General features: G+C 32.6%; 1 protein-coding gene across 1 annotated transcript in view; it reads right to left on the bottom strand.

Moving 5' to 3' along the window:
• LOC147075252 (photoreceptor-specific nuclear receptor-like) overlaps window positions 1-20,385 on the bottom strand; it is a 160,203-nt gene that overhangs the window by 64,308 nt on the left and 75,510 nt on the right. The window lies entirely within an intron of this gene.

Genomic DNA, 20,385 nt, shown 5'->3' with positions numbered 1-20,385 from the left:
GCTTAACGTCAGCGGACAGCAGAGCCAGTCCAAAAAACAAAAAAAAATCTGCCTTAACTTTCTTCCTTAAGCACTACGGTGCATGGTTGCAGCATCAATCCCGTGCGGCTCCGTCTCGGGACGGAATGAGCACTTAAAATCACTTCTTTCAGACACGTTTAAAGCGTCATGGAAAGCGGCTGTGCATATCCACGGCTGTGCATATATGACGGGTGGTGGTGTAGACGCATAATAATTAATGAAATACAATTATTGAACATTAATCTTAGATAATGTTTAGCTAACTTCCAGTTATTAGATTACCCGAAGTCGGTTCCGGTCTAATCTTATAGTAGTATCAGTATTTATAATATCGTAATCCTTTGGTGCATTTATAAAAAAATATGGTTCTTGTCGGTTTACAGGAAGCCAGCGGCAAACAAATTTTGAAAATAGACGATAAATACTGGATTATTTGTTAGGTTAGGTTAAGTTGGGTTAGGTTAGGTTAGGTTAGGTTTTTATTCTTGAATTCATGACTTTGCCGAAATCGGCTAATAGGCTTAATTACATTGGCAGACACGCAGATCCAACCAGATCCAACGATCCACGCCGACCGTCGTGACCAAAGTCTTTACACTATTTGCAATTACACGCAACGATTCGATCGCGTTGGTCCTTGCTATCGGTTGGTTTAAAATAAACATTGTTAATATTATTAAAAAAAAAATATAGGTTGATCGAAAACTATTTCTTCGTTAGATTGGTGGCTACACTGAACAGTTTTCCCGCGCAATTTTACGTCAAAACTCAGTTGTCAAACCTAGAAGGCGCGTGTTTGGATATTTTCGTACGTTCTCGGCAATCTTCGCTTGCTAATGAATGGATCGTGACAAACGGAAATAGAATTTGTTCCAATTTGCTCACGATCTCGGAAAATCATAGATTATAGATTTTGGCAATCGTGGTAGGCGATAGGGCCAGACGCAATCTGCCAATGTAATTTGAGCATATGAAAATTGGCGTGGTTCCCGCCTGGCTTCTACCAAAAATATTTCGCCTAATCTTGAATTTTTATTTTTACAAACACGCTGTGGTTCACTCTCCCAGATAGCAGGTGTGGCAGATTGATCCGCAAAATCCTCAGTCTCCCTCTCCCTCTAGCACACCCTCCCCCAATCCCCCCAATCCCCTCAAAAACCTTTATAGTCTATATAAACGCGCAGATTCACTTTGGTCGTTTAATTCCCGTTTAGCGGGAGGGGTGTGGGAAGCGGTGGTTTCAACGGGGAGGGGGGGTGATTTTCCCGCGCAAACTCTGTGCGCGCCGGAAATCGCGGCAGCCATGTTTTTCGCTTTTAACACTCCGGGCTACGGGAAAGATTTAAAAATGTATGTCAACCGTAATAAAATATCAAGTACCTACTAACATCGTTCACTACTACCTACGTCTTCATGGTATACGAAAAGAAAATGTGTATACATATACAATATTATTCCCTACCGAATCGTATAATTATTTATTCAACTTCTTTGTGAAATTTTCCACTGGTTTCTCATCGGATAGCGTTGCAGAAATCACAATATATAAATTGTTCGATTTCTAGATACGCGCATTGTAATTTGCACTACATTATAATATATTCTAATATTATTCTAATATAGCAATCGAGATCTTAACCTAGGTCTGAGACTGCGTATGGTACGTTGTTATGTTCTCTCAATTCTTATGGTATGGAAGTATGGACGCTAAACCAAAAGATGTCATGGAGACTTGAAGCTTTCGAGATGTGGTTGTATAGACGCATCCTCAAAATTCCTTAGACTGACTGGGTGACAAAAAATGTTGAAGTTCTCAATCGAATGGAGAAGGACCGAGAAGTTCTACGTAGTATCAAAGCCAGGAAACTACAATACCTCGGCCACCTTATGAGAGGACAGAAGTACAGCATTCCCCAACTTGTCATTCAAGGAAAGATCAATGGGAAGCGTAGCAGAGGCCGCATTTTGTGGCTTAAGAACCTCCGTGATTGGTACGAGTGCAGCTCCACTGAACTGTTTCGGGTAGCAGACGACAACGATAAGATCGCCTTGATGGTGGCCGACCTCGTTGTATCGATATCGTTGACGAGTATATTTTGATACATCAAGAATCTAGATGACAAATTACAAAAAAAATTCCAACAATAAAGGTAGTATAATAAGCTGCGAAAGTTTAATCAATATTGGTCTAGTGTTTTTTTAGTTATAACCAAACAAACGGACAGATACAGAGACGCTCCAATTTTTTGTGGGTTTTTTTAACAAGAAATTCGTTCTTTGCCAATAATTTACGAATCCATAGGATTATTTGTCTGAGGAAAACAAACACAAATTAAAAAACAATAGCATTTTTTCAGCCGCGATATCAAATCTGTCGTCACCTGAGAACTGGAGTGGGATATCTAAAAAAACGTTTTTTCTTATCTGCTTATAAAATTCATTATTTTTCATAGTGTTAAGTGCTGTACTGAGATATTTAGTCTTACTAGTAAAATTTCTTTGTATGAGAAATATACCACTATAACATTGAATAAAAAATCCCACTATGTTAAATGTTAAACTGGGATAACATACATGTCTTACTATAGCACTCAAACAATTTAATAAAAATATGTTACTGACGAAATATGTTGTCGTATGCCTTTGGATTTTCTTTAAATATTTCATTTATAAATATATGAGATGATTAACAAGTTTTAATTTTAATAGGAATATAAAATAATGAATTTCTTTAAACCTCAATATCTCAATACTATGTTTTATAGACTTCCCACTACAGTTATCAGGCGACGATATTGTGATCAACGATGTTTACACGGTATAGGTACAACGTTGTGATTTAACATTTATGTCGAATATTTATCTAAAGGTAATCAAGAATGTATTTTTTATAAACATCGAAAATACCATCTAGCGGACAATTATTAAAGTAGTTTTCTATTGCGTATCTATTATTATATAAACGATCACTAGATGGTTTATTCTGTGAAATCGAATACTTAATTCGGAGCAAAGTATCGCGTGGAATCTAATATCAACATATTTGTCAATACGATGTAAAATTTCACAAGAGTTAGTGACTTTTTTTAACGGTACTTCAAAAATACGCAAATACAATGTTATAAAATTATGCTAAAAAACAGGGACATATCCGATTTAGCTATCTGACTTTTTACTACTTCGTAGAGATAGACCATGGCCCCACAAGGGGGGGCTGACAGGGCTCTAGCCTGGGGGCCCGGCATGGCGAGTCGACCAAATAAGTAAGATAAACACACACACGACAAACTTGCTCTAATAGTAAATAAAGTCGCCTGCCGCGCTATTTTCCTTTCATAATGGTTATATTTTAGATGATGTGATTGTGTGATGTAATTTTTAATTGTGTCAAAATTGTATTAAAAATACACTAAACACCCTTAATTTTACCGTGAACGACATTTGGAAACCGCTACTATAGAGCGTCACATTGCCTTTAACATTTGCGATAGGTAGGGGGGCTGACAAAGATCCTAGCCTTGGGGCCCGCTTCAGGATGTGGGGGCCATGAGATAGACTATAAGTAAGAACATGCCATTTTAATTAATTGATTATTTTTATTAAAGCATTAAAAATATTAATATATACGTCCGCGTACCGACTTACTCGCCGCTACCTAAAGTGAAAAGTTTTTCCATGGTGGAGGGGGGGAATACCCGGGAAATTTATCGCCGCGTCTTTCGCCCTTTGTACTCGACGTCTCGCGTCTGCCTTCACCGAATGGAGAGGGTAACCCGCTGGCAGGGGCAGTGGGGGTAGACGTGTACAACGGGCAATGCGGTTGCGTCGTGTATTTGAGATAATATACTTTTGCACACCACATTGTTATTATTACGGTGACTACTTCAGTAGAAATGTAATACATGTATAGTAAATAAACAAATTAAGTGTTTCCATACAGAAATACTACTAAATAGTTTCCAAGAATCAATAATACTGAACCCATTAAACTACCTACGATTTTCATTTTTTTATAAAGACACGAAACGTTTTACAACCGTGCCGATGGCATGTTAAAATGGCATGACAAAACAGAACAGTAACAAAACAAAACAACGATAAATATAACTATGACCTTTCAGGAAAAATATAAATTTAAGATTGAAATTGTCCTATCTCTAGTATGTTGATAGATTTTTAATAGCACAGATTTTCAATACAATAAATCAAATTATATACCTAATTTCTGCATTCCTAATCACTAGGAAGCCTCAAATCAACGGGACTTTGCCGGCAAGCTTAGGATATCTCATCTTAATCAATATAATATGTTCAAAATGATTGGGTGACTAGGTACAACGAAATAATAACCTAACCTAACCTAAACTAACCTAAATAGATTCCACAAAAATTAATGTTTCATTTTTCCTCTGACTGTTCTGTTTTGTCATTTTCTGTTTTGTCATGTTCTGTTGTGTCCGGTTACCGTTAAAATTTACCAACGTTTTTTATCAATCTACGCTCAGCGCATCTATTCATAGACAAAGCTGCTATCGGTGGCTTTCAAGGGTAGTTTATCATATTTATGTATTGAAGTATTATAATTGTTACAATAAATTAGCCGTTTAATCTTTCAAATCTGTCTATCTCGCTCTAAAAGTTAACACAGCTAAGAGAGATGCTATTAAAACAGAGCACTTTATGACAGTTCAGATGGTTAACTTATTGTAACAATTACCACCTCAATACATAAATATGATAAACTACTCTTGACAGCCATCGATAGCAGCCATGTGTATATAATAGATGCGCAGGACTGTATAATAACAAATTATCTTATTTCTATTATTCATTTGATATTCAATGGCTACCAAATATTGCTCTAAAAGTTAGTAAAGACATTATTTTTGTCGATTTTGAACCTAACCTAACCTAACCTAACCTAACCGAAAAATATATATTTTTTTAAAATGGTACATGTTCAAATACGCGCGTTACCATGATCTTACTCTCTACTTCATTTATCGTTGTCAATTTATGGCTACGGCAGTATGTTGTAGCTTAACCACTGGGAAATGCCGATAGAAATGGCTTATTTCAAAAAAATACTACCTTATTCTTAGGTCAATAATTATTATAAAGCAATCATTATTCGTAGGATATTTATCACATTTGAATGGTCAAAGACATAGCTTATAATCTGTATCTTTAGAATTATCTTCAAATGTATTGATCGTGCCCATTTTTCGAATAATAAAATGCCTATTTCTTGACAAATTTGGGATCACAAAGATTATAAAATATAATTTTCTATCGTAAATATGTCACTATATAATCTTAACATTAACTTTACTAATGGTTTTGTTAATGCGTTTAAAAATTAATGAATCTAAAAAATCTTAACACTACTGCACATGGATGCACTGAAATAAGACTATATTCTAAAACATTAGAGCAAGAGGTTTAAAAGAATACTATTTTATGCAATAAAAATACTTTATGCAGTCATCAAATTTTTTAAATAAATATATAGGATAATAAGGATAATTAATAATAATAATAATGATAATAATAATATAGGATAATTTAAAATTATATAAATAGATTATCTACAACGTTGAAGGAATGTTCGGGGCTATGCTCTGAAAATACCGTAAAAGCTCCATTTTGACCTACGCTGAGAATGTGGGCCCTTAACAAATAATTAATACACATATATATTGCAGAATACTATCTACTTAATAATGTCAATATTATATAAAAGTACGCATACAGATTAAATTATAATACCTATGTAAGTAACCACGTTTACAGCACACCTTCGAAATAAATATTTTCCTACAAAACCTCCGCGAAGAATACGGAGATAAAACAACGCGACAAAGTGGAAACAATAAAAAATTACATTAAGCGGGGTTACTGTCACGCCAACCCCGCCCTCCCCCATCCCACTTGTACAAGCTACTCGCGCGAGTTCACTGGCGCGTGACAGTAAATTGGATTAACTGTCGAGAAATTGCGATGCCAGTTGAATGCGAAATGAGCTCAATGCTTTTGTCAAAAAGAAAAACACGACTCTATCTAAGGGCACGTAAGAAATGAGATTAAAACGTATGGATTAATGTAAACATATTATTTTTTACAAGTATTAGTTAAAATTGATAGAGTACATAGTTAAACAATGACTGAGCTATAGACTTACTTAACTGGTCGGATAACATTTGAAAAGAAGCTTTCACTATCATTGTGGAGTTACTGCCAAAAGTTAGTAAGTGTCAATTTGAAGTTTGACTTGCCCTCTAAAATCACGAACAATGTTAATTTCTTTGGGGACCCGGGAATGGGACAACTGGACGCCAGCACAATTTGACGCCGCACTGTCGTAGACACGTATACAGAACATAGACGAGGAATTTTAATCAGTTTCTATCTACTACTTAATAGTTTTAATTCATTTTACTGTTTTTTTTATTGCGGATTGAGAATTACCATGCTTAAGGCTTTTATATAAAATGAAAACTCTTTTTTTGTTGGAAGTTAAACATATGCACGATTGATTCATTATTTACGTGTGCATATTTAAATTCTCACCAACTATTAAATCATAATATAATTATTTAAACATAAATAATAATATTATATATTTTTTTAAGTACCTATAAGTACCTAACGTCTATTTAATTTCGAATTGCGTGGCGTCCAGTTGTCCCGGCGCCAAATTGTCCTAGACCCTTTCTTTGTGCTTTATGTGAATGTTACATAATTATATCGGATGACCTCGATTTTCTCTAACATAGGTACATATTTATATGTAGTAATCCGTTGTTAACTCTAAATATCTAAATTATCGACTTAACCACTTTTGACAAGCTAATATTATAAGGTACTTATGTAGGTACCTACCTATCATATGAGGGGTGCAAGACTGTCGTATTTTTAAAAAATACATACTTATGATGTACCTGTTTACTGAAATAAAGTACTACAAAGTATCGACAAGCGTTTATTATTAACACTATTTTAAAGAATATAAGTTTCGTCGCACACACTAGCTCGTCTCAACAGCAACACGCCGTTTTTTTACATATTATGTACAGTGTTTGATGCCATTAATAAAAATGTGGCTACAGCAGCGTTCGTAATGGAACATTCTACGAAAGTACTATCAACATAGCTATCTAATTTTATATGTATAGTGTGTTATATTTGTTTTTGTTATATGGCCTATCTAGCTCAGACGGTCAATTTTTTTTTTCACGAGACGGAGCGAATTGTTTGGGGTTGTTATGAACCGGAACGGCGCTCCGGTCCATTCCGAGCCCTGGGCTACAGTATATTATTTCTTATATAATATGATAAAATCTAATAATCACCAAGAGTCAAGAATTGGGTTGGGTTAGGTGTTATGTATAATAAACAAATAAAAATAAAAAACAATCTGGCATTGAAATACAAAAACGCTGAGAAGAAAAAAAAACATAATGACGTATCTGCAAACATCATCGCAGTTTGGGAATTGACCCTTATTACAATGCAAGTAGAATTCATTTTTCCGTCACTTCCGTCACTGACATCTGTTTTAATCTTTTTATTATGAACATAGAATTTATACGAGACTACTTTGGCAGACAAAAATGTAAGCAGCTTGGCGTCAGGTTAATAAGAGAGAAATGTGAAAGCCAGTCGCCATGGAGTAAGGTTTCAAAGCCGGGTTCGGTTTATTACTTTATAATGGTCAGACCATAAAACAAAATAACTATAAAGTGCGTCAAATGTCCTCAAATATTACCAATATTAAATAGTCGTTTCGTTTACATGACAAACTTTGAGGCATACTTATTATAAATTAATATATGCGTAACTATTAGAAATAACATATTTTGAATAGGTCTATAATTAGTATTCAGTCCCACGATGGCCGCGCGGCTTAAGCGTCGGCTGATAGCATCGTGGATCCCAGGTTTGAATCCTGGGGTCTCTGGGTCTGGCAAGTACACATATTGTGTTTCAATTTGTGTATGAGTCTGAGTATGGGCCTAATAGGCTGAGCAAGTGGCTGACATCCATTTCTCGTAAAAACAAAATCTGTCAATATAAACCATCAATTTTTGGAGGCCCATATATGATCCTATTAGAATCGGACATGGTCGGAAATAAGATTATCTCATATGTGTCCATGTGTCCATATCATTGCCGACTCAAGTGGAAAGCCGATACATTCACAACGATTGGTCCTACTTTTTTCGCCCCTCCCGTTGTTGTCTATGGATGACCTGTCAGTGTTCTATAGAGTGCTCATACTGACGCGTCTATCGTGTTCACACAGGCAATGATTTGATTTGGATAGATGAGTTACATCATAAATAATACACTAGCATTAACACACCTTCTACAAATGTAATGCATAGATCAATGCTACATATTTTTTGGAAATCGATTTTACCGCCGGTTTTCGTGTGAAGGAGTACTCTGACTTTGACAGCTGATGAATAACAGGAATGTATATTATTTATAAATAACACTGATAGTTAATATATTTGATTTGATTTTTTTTTATAATTCATTTTGAAACGAAAAGGGCGAATCAATATATCAAGCAATCTGGGATATGAATTTGACAGCTGAAAACTGGACGACTCGTTGCTTGTGCAAAAAGTTGTGCTCTGGCTTTATTAATCTAAAGATATGCGGTGGTCCATATTCGAGATTTAAACCATGTTTACAGTCTCACCCAGAAGACAACCCACTTTATAATATTGCTGTGTTCCCTGCGTAGAGCTTATGAAAGTTTGATAAAGAAACTAAAACAAATCAGTTGGTACGTACACTGATAGATTCACAACGTTCCAAAACTCAGTTGTATTTAAACTTTTAAACTCATAAAAGAAACAATTTAAATATTTGAGTTGATTTTAACACTTTCAACTCGCCTGTAGTATAAAACTTGTGAATACAATAAGTTTAGTGTATTCAAAAGAAAAAAAGAATAATCCCTATTGTGTTTGAAGGTACACCCGTTTAGTTGTATGGTATATACATACATTGTTACACCAATACAAGTAGCGCGACAGCATTTTTTGCATAATTAACCAATTACGAACAATTTTTTAACTAACGATGTGACACCGTTGCCTCGGGCAGGTTAACACAATATCTATCGGCACAATTTGCAAGAATATATTTATTTATCAAAATTTTAATCTAGCATAAATCAAGAACGATCAGTGCCTACACTGTCTACTACTTAGGCCCATTTCAGACGGGACACCGGTGTCGCGCTCGATATAATATAGGAGGCCTTTATATTATGTTTATGAACGCCCCAGAGCCAATGAGTTAACGCGTGTCCGGTACACTTTTCCGTCGGCCGCAACATTCTCAAGCCGCCGATATACTTGTTTTTATTACCGCAGCCAGTTTTATGTTCTAATTTTTTTTTCTAATTTCCAATTATGCGTTGACTCATTAGCTCTGGGGCGTTCATAAACATAATACAACGGCCCCTTTATTCGAATACAAAAGCCTTCTATATTATATCGAGCGCGACACCGGTGTCCCGTCTGAAACGGGCCATATTCAACATAAATCTATAATGCAGTAGTAGCGAAGGGTGGAGGTAGGCTGTTAAGATCAGATATAAATAGTACACACTAAAATTTATCAGTCATACTTATTTTTTGCTTTCATTCAACTAATAACATAAATTGCAGAATATGCTGGTTAGTTTTTTTTAAATTGAATTAAACTCTGCTTAAACCAGACCATAATAGTTTAGGTATGCTAAGGGTGGTCTGAAAAAAATAGTGAACACTTTTTCAGTCATAATTATTTATTTTCGTAGAATTAAGAATACGTATTACAGATGGTGTTGGTTAGTTTTTTAAAATTCATTAAGCCCTGCCGAAACCAAACTTTAATAATTGATAAATATATTCTTCCATCTATAAAATATTTAAAATGATGTATGATTTGATGGAATAATTTTTGATATTTTATAGATAGAGCGAACATTTTTTAAATATTATCTATTATGGCTTGGTTTACTCAGGGTTTAATTGAGTTTTAAAAACTAACCAATACCTGATATTTGCAATTATTTTTTGTAGTCTTAGTTCAATGGAAAAAAATATGTTTGACTGACAAAGTTTAGTGTGCACTATTTACGTCGGACCTTAACAGTCTTCCTCTACCCTCCACATATAACACCAATATCTGGCTCATAGTTAACGTGCCATTAATGAAAATGGTGGTTATTTCGATTTTCGACACATTTTTAAATAATATTCCTTTCGCCATAATTCTTCGCCAGAAAATTCGCAGCATATATTGATTTATAGTGATTTGGGTAATTAAATTTATATTGTCATTGACACGAAGTAAATTTAAAGTTTGGGGGAACCCTTGAAACATCTTTTTAAATATCGCGGAACCCCTACTTAAGTCCAGGGTGGTATATCGCAAAATGGCCGTGCTAAGCGTAGATAGTAAGTAACATAATAATGGTCAATAATATTCTCTAAGCAGAGAGTTGACCACAAGTAGACTCAGAATACCGATTATTACTAATTTTTGTCTCAAATGTTATCTGAATGCATTACTTACTGCAATTTCTTTGTTGATATTTTAAACAGATATGTGCATAGAACATCTTAATTATGATTAATACTATACAATTATTATACTCCAACAATCATTTGCAGGATACTTTGTATCTTTTACGTAATTTTACTCATTATTCCTGAAGCAAGTGTGTACTGCCTGAACAAAACCTCGAATTAAAAATAGTTCAAAAACTAAGAGTAACATAACGCGGTATGTAGATATTATGGAATCCAATCTCGAGCCAAAATTCTGATCCCGGAATTTCGGGATTACAATTTGACAATCTCGGGATCCCGGGAATGGTCCCGGGATTGGCATTTTTTTCCATTGTTAATTTAAAAATTTAATATTTTTACAAACAACATTGATAAAATCGGTCAAAAATAAATTTAGTATAATTTATACTATTTATAAGACATTTATTTTTAATATTGTATATCTACGTTCAATCTTGGAAATACATAATTTTAATAGAGTAAATAATATTGCAATATAAATAATAATGTGAATTTAATATGAGATTGCTGTTTATGATAGTAAAGACTTAATGAATGGGTTAGCGAGATTTAAAATAGTAAAGCAAATAATCATGGTGTACTTATAGCCTTTCCGCTTCATAAATCTAATTAGTCAGCCAAATATGAAACTGCCGTATAACGTATGAGATCATGGTGGAATTACTTTGTTAAAAGTGCGAAGCATTGTTTTTTCCAATCTTTCTCATTTTTATTAATTTATGTGAAAAAATAAAATGAACCGGCAACTTACATATGGGTATAAATCAAACTTTATTCAAACTCAGTTTATTTCTAATATATTTATTTGTAATTAAAAGTATTTTTCTGTTATATTTAAGTTTTTTTTTTATTTTCCATAAAAATTGATAAAAAAATCAATCCCGAAAGTTTCGGGATTATGTTTATCAATCCCGGGATTCATAGGTATCGAAAATAGCTCGGAATCCCGGGATTGGAATGCCTAGTAGAGATGCATATTGCGTGTAATACGCAGGGATAGAAGAAAAATTAAATGGGTAATATAAAAAGTAAAAATTTCAAAGCGTATTATTTTTAATTAAACCTACATCAAACGTCCGGATGACAATGTGTAAAATATGAATTCATTCACCCGTTCATCCCACAGAGGGCAGAGCGAATAAAAAATAATAAGATAAAAGGTTTGTACGCAAAATGTCGCCGCAAATTGGGCTCATTATCTTGTCGCTGGTGCGAAGCGCGAGGTATCGCGTGCGGACCAACGTCGCCGAAGGGGTTAATCACGTTATTCGGGAACGCCCTGTACCACACGAAATTTTATGTGATCTTTGTATAGAGTGTAGACGTTAGTATGTACCTAGCTATGAAGTAACATTTAAAATTAATTATTATGTACTTACCTAAAGAAGTACTGTAATTTATTTGAGTATATTTTGAGAAAATCTTTATATTGTTGTTTAACTGTTTTAATTATTGGTCAAAGTAGTAATTTCAAAACTTTGTCATAAAAATTCCGGTTATCGGGATGAGTTAATTATTTGCCAAACAGTAATACAAATCTTCGAATGGAAATATTTTAAAACAGCTAAATATCTCGGTTACATGTAAATTGTACGTAAAACATATTTTCACTGTGGCACAGTTCGCCGTGAGCTTTCTTATCGGAAAGAAATGACTGCATACTATATGGTCTCCAATTTTATTAGATTCAATATGAACATTAATTCAATTTACTTAGCTGATTTTGGCAAAATTCATGAATTCAAGAATGAAAACCTAACCTAACCTAACAAATAATCCAATATATCGGCTATTTTCAAAATTTGTTTGCAGCTGGCTTCCTGTATAGTGTAGATAAACAAGAACCGTGTTTTATTTAGACATGAATTATATGTCGGTACTATACGACCCAGAGGTTAGACGGTTTTAAAATACGGCCATATATTTCCGATAAAACATTTCTCGGTGATGTGATACGGCGACTTGCATACGTATAAGTTTACGGACACGAAATATCTCTCCATATTACATTTCGGAGAATATTTTTTGCTTTATTGGTTGCTTTAAAAAATACATGTCATCAAAGAAAACAATTTATAGGTCACAAAATGGGTTCTATCATTGTGCACCTGCGCATTGAATAAAGATTGTATGCAACGAGTCAAATTGTTCGTAGGTACAAACCGCGCTACCCTTTGAAGTTACCTTATGGAACCCACGTTGAAAATCAATAGTATACATTAAAAAATAACCAAAGTGTACCTTTAATTTTAACTAGTACTATTTAATGAATTGCTTCTCGATAGAATAAAAAAAGTATTATTAAAAATAAAATAAAATAAAATAGAATATTAAATAATTTAATGTGATTGTACGAACATACTATGAACGGACTATAAATGAAACTAACATCAATAATTCCAGTCATATAAATTTGCCATTAGCAAATTACATAAACGTAATTCAGAACGAGAATGCATGACCCAACCTGCAGCCAGCAACCCCAACCCTACTATGAATGCATTAAATAATGGGAATTGCAAAGCCACAGTTTGCACTGATTTAACCCTGCAGCAACACTAGTAACTGATTTTATTTCTCTATAATATTGTTTAACCCTCTTTACGAAACAGCTAAAACGATATTAGAATAAGGGTTTTACATTGAAATATAATATGTAGGTATTATATTATGATAATTATCCTTTTTACATATAAGTGCTATTTTATTTAGCCTTTTTTATTACTTCTCGTTTAAACAAGCAAGTGACACAATATACTCGTATTATAACTTACGGTTTATATTATATACTTAATCAATATACTAAAAATATTGCGAATGGATATTACTAAAAAAAATACCAAGGCATTGAAAAAAATCTTGGAAATTTCGTACATTAAACTACATTACTCATAAGTATCGTAAGTTCTTCTCTTGTAGAGTTTTGTAAACCATATGTTAGGTTAGACGACGATCGCACATTTATTTGATATCTAAAAAGATACAAAATCCTACAGCATACAAATGGAAAAAATATTATTTTTAATTTTATCTAAATATTTTAATATCTTATATATTATTTTAATCTAAATAATATGTGTATAAATTTGAATGGTTTAATTTTTAAATAAAATTTAATCAATTTCTTAGGATAGTGCAATAGAAATTCCAATAGTGTATAAATAAATATAAGGGTAACAGAGCTTAAAGCTTTCCTTCCTCCTGAATAAAACCACGATGAATTTAATACGCATACACTTTTATTATTTAATAGTAAAATTTGCGTAATGGAGGCCTTTCATTATATTTAGGGGATGATAAATTTATGATATAGATTGTTGTTGAAATAATATTACTTTAAATCAGATTATTATATAATATTAGATACCTACTATTAAGTAATTTGGATACTGGATCGAGTACGGAATGTCATCAATATATTTTTAGAATGTTTTTTTTTTTCATGTAATATGAATATTCCGAATTATGTATATTCATTTATTATTGCTTCATTTTTAACACAAACAGATTAATTACATTTATTCATATTTTTTACGCTTTACGCTGTGACATATGTTCCGGATGCCGCCAAAAAGTGCGGCACTTCATACCCTTGTGGCACAGTCTCAAGCGTTCCGTCGCCGTGGCTGGACCTCCAGCACCCTGCAGCGGTGCTACAAAAGCGATCAATGCGTTGCAGGTTTGGCATGGAAGAAGGCGCAAGAGTTGGCGATGGACCGAGGGAAGGGTCACAAACTTGTGCTTGCCATATGCCCCAATGCTGGGTCGTGACAGGGTGAAAGAAGAAGTAAAGATATTTAAAAGTTATAATTCTAATGGATTTAAGTTTTGTACTATTCCAGTCGTTTTTTGCGACCCGGGTTTCGCCTTTCGGCATTTTGATCAGTTTAAATTCAAATTCCATCAAGTATCTTCGGTCGATTTTATTAATATTTAAAATTTTACTTGACTTGCCATACATACTAAAATGTACACGCAAGTCTATTCAAATAAAATAAATGTACTTACGAAATATTTTTCTAAACTAATCGTAAAAGAGAATTAAAATATTTAAATAAGTAGGTACCTATGGAGCATATGCAAAAAATCTGCAAAGTAAAGAGTTGTTAGGAGTGTGGTAAAACTTGCGTTAAAACAGGCGACACGTTTTGCAAACAAATTCATGACATTCTCAAACTTTCAATTAATTTCAATATTAAAATTGTTAAAATAAAACTGCAGATTTACATCAAAATAATATATTATGTAATATAATTGCATGTATTCCAGATAACAAAGACTGCGTACTATGTTTTTTATTATATAATATATAAATAATCCTATTTAACATGATATAGGACACAATAATTGCGATAACTGATATAAATGTAAAAATGAAATATTTTCCCTTACAATAAGATATTAATGGAATGTCGATATTCCTCTTGATTTTAATTATCATATAATAATATATAGATACTAGGATGAGATTTAATATTCGCTATCTACTAGGTTACATACGTGTTATTATTGTTAACATTTTAAAATTAAATTGTTTTTTAAACAGCAGTTTGGTTTTTTTATTAATGAAAATATTATGAATAAAACGCATTTGTTTGATAACTTTCGTAATAATATTATAGTAACAATATATTGTAGTTTAATTTAAGGCCAGTCAAGCTCTAATCATTGGGTTTCTACAAAAGGATCACTTTTTGAAGTTATAGTTTTTTGGGGCGTTTGGTAGAGAGTGAAATTTAGAGCTGCTCGCGGACACCGTTACGAAAGTGCGCAACTGTATGAAGTTAGCTGCGAATCAGTCAGCTGTATACAACCGCAAGTTTGATAGTAGAATTGTTCCGTTGCCTATGCAACAATTTTATTATTGTCGGCCATTTTCAATTCCGTACGTAAACAAACGATTAAACGTCATAGTGACAATTGTTACTCTAAAAATAAAAACAACGAGAAATAATTATATAATTTAGTAATATAAGTTAAGGTATATAGAAATAAACCAACGACGCTCCAATAAGCGGACCTTTTTCTTGAGTGTGTAATTTAACAAGACAGTTAAGAGCTAGTCAAAGAATCTAGGTAATCACAAGTTTTGTTACGCCAAAGAATATTTATTTTAACGGGCGTACATAAGTACACACACCGATTTTTTTTATATTTGAAATATTTACCAATGGATTTATTATCACTGATATTATTTTCCGAGTATTTTTGATCCTAATAAGATCATATGGGCCTCAAAGTGGAAGTTTGTATTAATTAATAGATTTTGTTTTTACGAGAAATGGATATCAGCCACTTACTCAACCTATTAGGTCCGTACTCCGACTCATACACAAATCGAAAAAGAATATGTATACTTGCCAGACCCAGGATTCGAATCTGGGACCCACGACGCTATAGGCTGACGCTTAAGCCGGGCGGCCATTGTGGGTGTATACTTATAGACCTATTCAAAATATGTTATTTCTAATAGTTACGCATATATCATAATTATTCATATTATGCCTTATGTCACAATTATTTTGTATCCATTTTTAGTCGACATTCGTACAGTGAGCAAATAAAATTAATAATAAAAATATCTTTGACGATATGTTTATATTGTTATAGATTAAAAAAATATTTTAATCTTGTTGTAATTGTGTCAATTAATGCAGCGTGGAAACATACCTATTATCACGAGCATATAAATTCTTAAATTTCTAATTTCTTTTATTGATTTTTCATAAAAAATAAAGTGTATCATTTGCAATGCATTACAGTTTAATATTCCTAGCAAAGTGTTATTATGGCGTCCCGTAGCGCGAGCGTCGGTGTAATTGGGCGTCGGTACACGCGCGTCTTTCCTCCGAGCGTCGTTCGCGTCCCGCCGGGAACTAACGCCGAAAACACACTGCATGCTAAGTGAGCAGAATTTTTAAATTCTTTTTTTGTCATTTGCTTTAATCTACGCAAATCACATGAACGGTCAGAAAGGGTAATCTTGCGTTAAGTGACGTGCTTTATGCAAAGGTGGTCATAGCTAAAAGTTTACCCCTTAATAACGTTTAAAACCTACATATTGTAACGCTTGAAAAATTATAAGCCAATGCTCTAAATTGTTTTAATTGTCCTATCTCAATATATTTTATGGGCAAAATTTAGAATTTGTATAAAATATATCGTCACCTTAAAACTACAACTAGATAACTCTGATTTGGTCATGGTTGGGAAAATAAAATTTAAACTTTACTTTATTAACATAAATCTAGGCTATAATTATTAATTAAAATAATAATGGTAAATTGTGCTTGTCTAATTGGGAACAATTAAATAATGTTGTAAATATATTATTTAATGCATTTTTGGTTTTAAAGTTATCTAATATTTTCTAACACAAAATTAATACAGTTCCCATTAACTTCTGACTTACATGGTTTTATAATTTTGTAGAGAATGAAATGTAGAATCATATTCAATTGCTATTTCAAAAACAGTGAAAATCAAAGTTATCTAGTTGTAGTATTGAAAACGACACTAGTTTTATTATAGTTGCTTCGCTCGTATATAAATAAGTATTTAAAGGCTATCAAGAATGATGTTGTACGGCAATTAACAATACCATCTAACGGAAAATTATAAAAGATATTCACTCTTGTATATAGACAAACGATCATTCGCCATCTATGTATAGAAATTCGAATAATTCAGAATAATTATCCTATTTATAGAAAACATATTCTCGTATTCGATAAATATTTTAAGACGGTACTTCAGTGAAATGGCAAATAATTTTCAACTATAGGCGCGACGAAATTTCTGACTCGCTGACAATTGAAGAGCGAAAGTCGGGCTGTGAACACGTCAATTTATTTTGTGATGGCGACGGGGGAATTAATTCTTAAATCGTGTAAAGATGAATAAAAAACGTTACCCATTTACTTGAAAAAGAAAACATGTCAATGAAAATATTATTATTATTAGTAATAGAACAATAAACATAACATTAAATGAACGCATGTTGATTTTTTATGACAAATTATGTTTTGTTCTGCATGCGTCATTTGCACAATCTTCGCGTCGCGTAGTCACGATCGTTTTAGACCATGCCCCACCCCAGCTGAAGTATAATAGCCTTAAGTAATTAAAAGCACCTATATATTACATTTTTTTTTTAAGAAATACATAATTTTAACTTATTTCCTACTTAATTTTATATTTCGTTTCTAATGTCGTTATCATTATTTTTACCTATTCATCAATATCATATTATTATAATATATACATATATTTCACATATTGTATGACTGTCCAAGTATGTACTATTATTTCGTATACCTATTATTTACCTACTTCTAACGGATATTCTTTACTGTTGGTATGTAATGTTAGGAAAAACTTATTACATATTATATATATATAACAGTATTATCCAACAGTTAAGAAGTTTTCGACATAATGTTATGTTATATGCACAGTTATTGTAAGTCCAAATATGTAGGTAATTAAAAAAAAATCGTCTCATTAAAATATATGTAGGTACAACCTCTTACAGTTGAACCTTAGATTTGAATGTCTGGAAGTCACATATTCAATATTTTGCAGGAGAGCAGTTATAACATAGTTAATCTAATCTAGTTAAAATACTCACTGACGTTCGGACTAAAACTCCGTATTTTGGACTTCCGCACTTTTGCAAAAAATCTTTTTGCTATAGCTTAAAGAAAAAAATTAAATTGGACATCCACTCTTTCAGTTCTAACGTATAATAATTGGACTACCGTCGTTTTAGAAGTAAGTATTTTGAAAACCATGTGACATTGGACTCCCAAATTTTCAACATTAAGATAATGTGAATACACAATATGTGAATCTGCATACTTAGCTAAAAATGATAAAAATGCGACTTCTGCACTTTCAGCGCTAAGGTACCTGTCTTAACGGCCCACGTGCTCGTCGTAGGTCAAAATTGAGTTTTTATTGTATTTTCAAACCATGATCCTGGACACTCCTTAAACGTTGTAGATAATCTATTTATATAATTTTGAAGCCTTATTATCGTTTATAGTTATTTTAAACATTTGATGACTGTATAAAGTATTTTTGTTACATAAAATAGTATTCTTTTAAACCTCTCGCTCTAATGTTTTAGAATATAGTCATATTTTGGTACATAACTGTGCAGTGGTGTTAAGATTTTTTAGATTTATTAATTTTTAAACGCATTTATAAAACCATTAGTATAATTCATTACGAGATAATTTTTGAAAAATATTCACGATAAAAAATTATATTGATAATCTGTCAATTTATGGCTACGGCCGTATGTTGTAGCTTATCCACTAGGGAATGACAAAAGAAATGGCGTATTTCAAAAAAACACTACCTTATTCTTAGGTCAATAATTATTATAAAGCAATCATTATTCATAAGATGTTTATCACACTTGAATGGTCAAAGACATAGCTTATAATAAGTATCCTTAGAATCATCTTCAAATGTGTTAATCTTGCCGATTTTTTGAATAATAAAATGCCTAATTCTTGTCAAATTTGGGATCACAGAGATTATCAATATAATTTTTTATCGTGAATATTTTACAAAAATTATCTCGTTATAAATTATACTAATGGTTTTATAAATGCGTTTAAAAATTAATAAATGTAAAAAATCTTAACACCACTACACAGTTATGTACCGAAATATGACTATGTTCTAAAACATTAGCGCGAGAGGTTTAAAAGAATACTATTTTATGTAACAAAAATACTTTATGCAGTCATCAAATGTTTAAAATAACTATAAAGGATAATGAGGCTTCAAAATTATATAAATAGATTATCTACAACGTTTAAGGAGTGTCCAGGATCATGGTTTGAAAATACAATAAAAACTCAATTTTGACCTATGACGAGCATGTCCCCCCTTAAATCGATACGAATGTTTCAAATTCGTTCAAAATTGGAATACAATATCTATGTAGTAATAACATACCTACAACACTTTATAGAACTTACAAAAAATTAGAATGGTTTTATTGTAAAATAAATTCGTTCATTAATCGTTTTCTATTGTACTAATAATTTAGCATAAACCCCTAAAATCAGCTACAAAGTATTCGTCAAGCCAAACCCCATCAGTACAGTACGCCTAAGGCTATGTAACCAGCAGGTTACAAAATCCATTTTGGCACGTGACGTTGAGCCCGTTTGCTTAACGACGATTGAAAGTAACTAAGTACATTTAATATTTCTGTGTATCTGCATCTACGCTGTAGCAAGTCGCCGTAGTAAAATCGTAGCTCTTTCGCGGCGCTAATTGGAAGACGTAGCCTCCAGGCTTACTGCTTGGAAAGCGATTTGAACCTCTGAATTAAACCGTTTCAAATCTGTAAGTAGACGCCTCTTGTAAGACTTCAAAGCGTCTATGTCTTAAGTCAGGTGAGATTTGTTATTTTTAAACTTGTATCAGATAAAACCGTAGCAAATTAAAACAATACAGTTATAATAAGCTTTTATATAATATTTTGTTTAATTTTTAGAAATATAAGTTTGAAGTAACGTCAAATGATTATATTCCGATTGCCTTTCTAAAAGACAGGCTTACTTTTCACTCTCTTGGATCTCGTAGGTCTCTTCTGCTCTTAAAACACTTTTGCCTGTTATCGCGAGGGATGGTTTCCAATCCTGTGAGTCTATTCTATACATAAGGCGACTATCGACCACTAAAGTGATAAAGTGATAGTATTTATTACATATATGTATTGAGTTATTATAATTGTTACAAT

The sequence above is a fragment of the Rhyacophila brunnea genome, unplaced genomic scaffold (assembly GCF_057557595.1).
Source record: "Rhyacophila brunnea isolate RB1 unplaced genomic scaffold, BYU_Rbru_1.0 scaffold_15, whole genome shotgun sequence".
In the NCBI taxonomy this organism is placed as follows: domain Eukaryota; kingdom Metazoa; phylum Arthropoda; class Insecta; order Trichoptera; family Rhyacophilidae; genus Rhyacophila; species Rhyacophila brunnea.
Note: the sequence above shows the minus strand (reverse complement) of the source record. Positions and strands in the feature narration are given on the sequence as shown.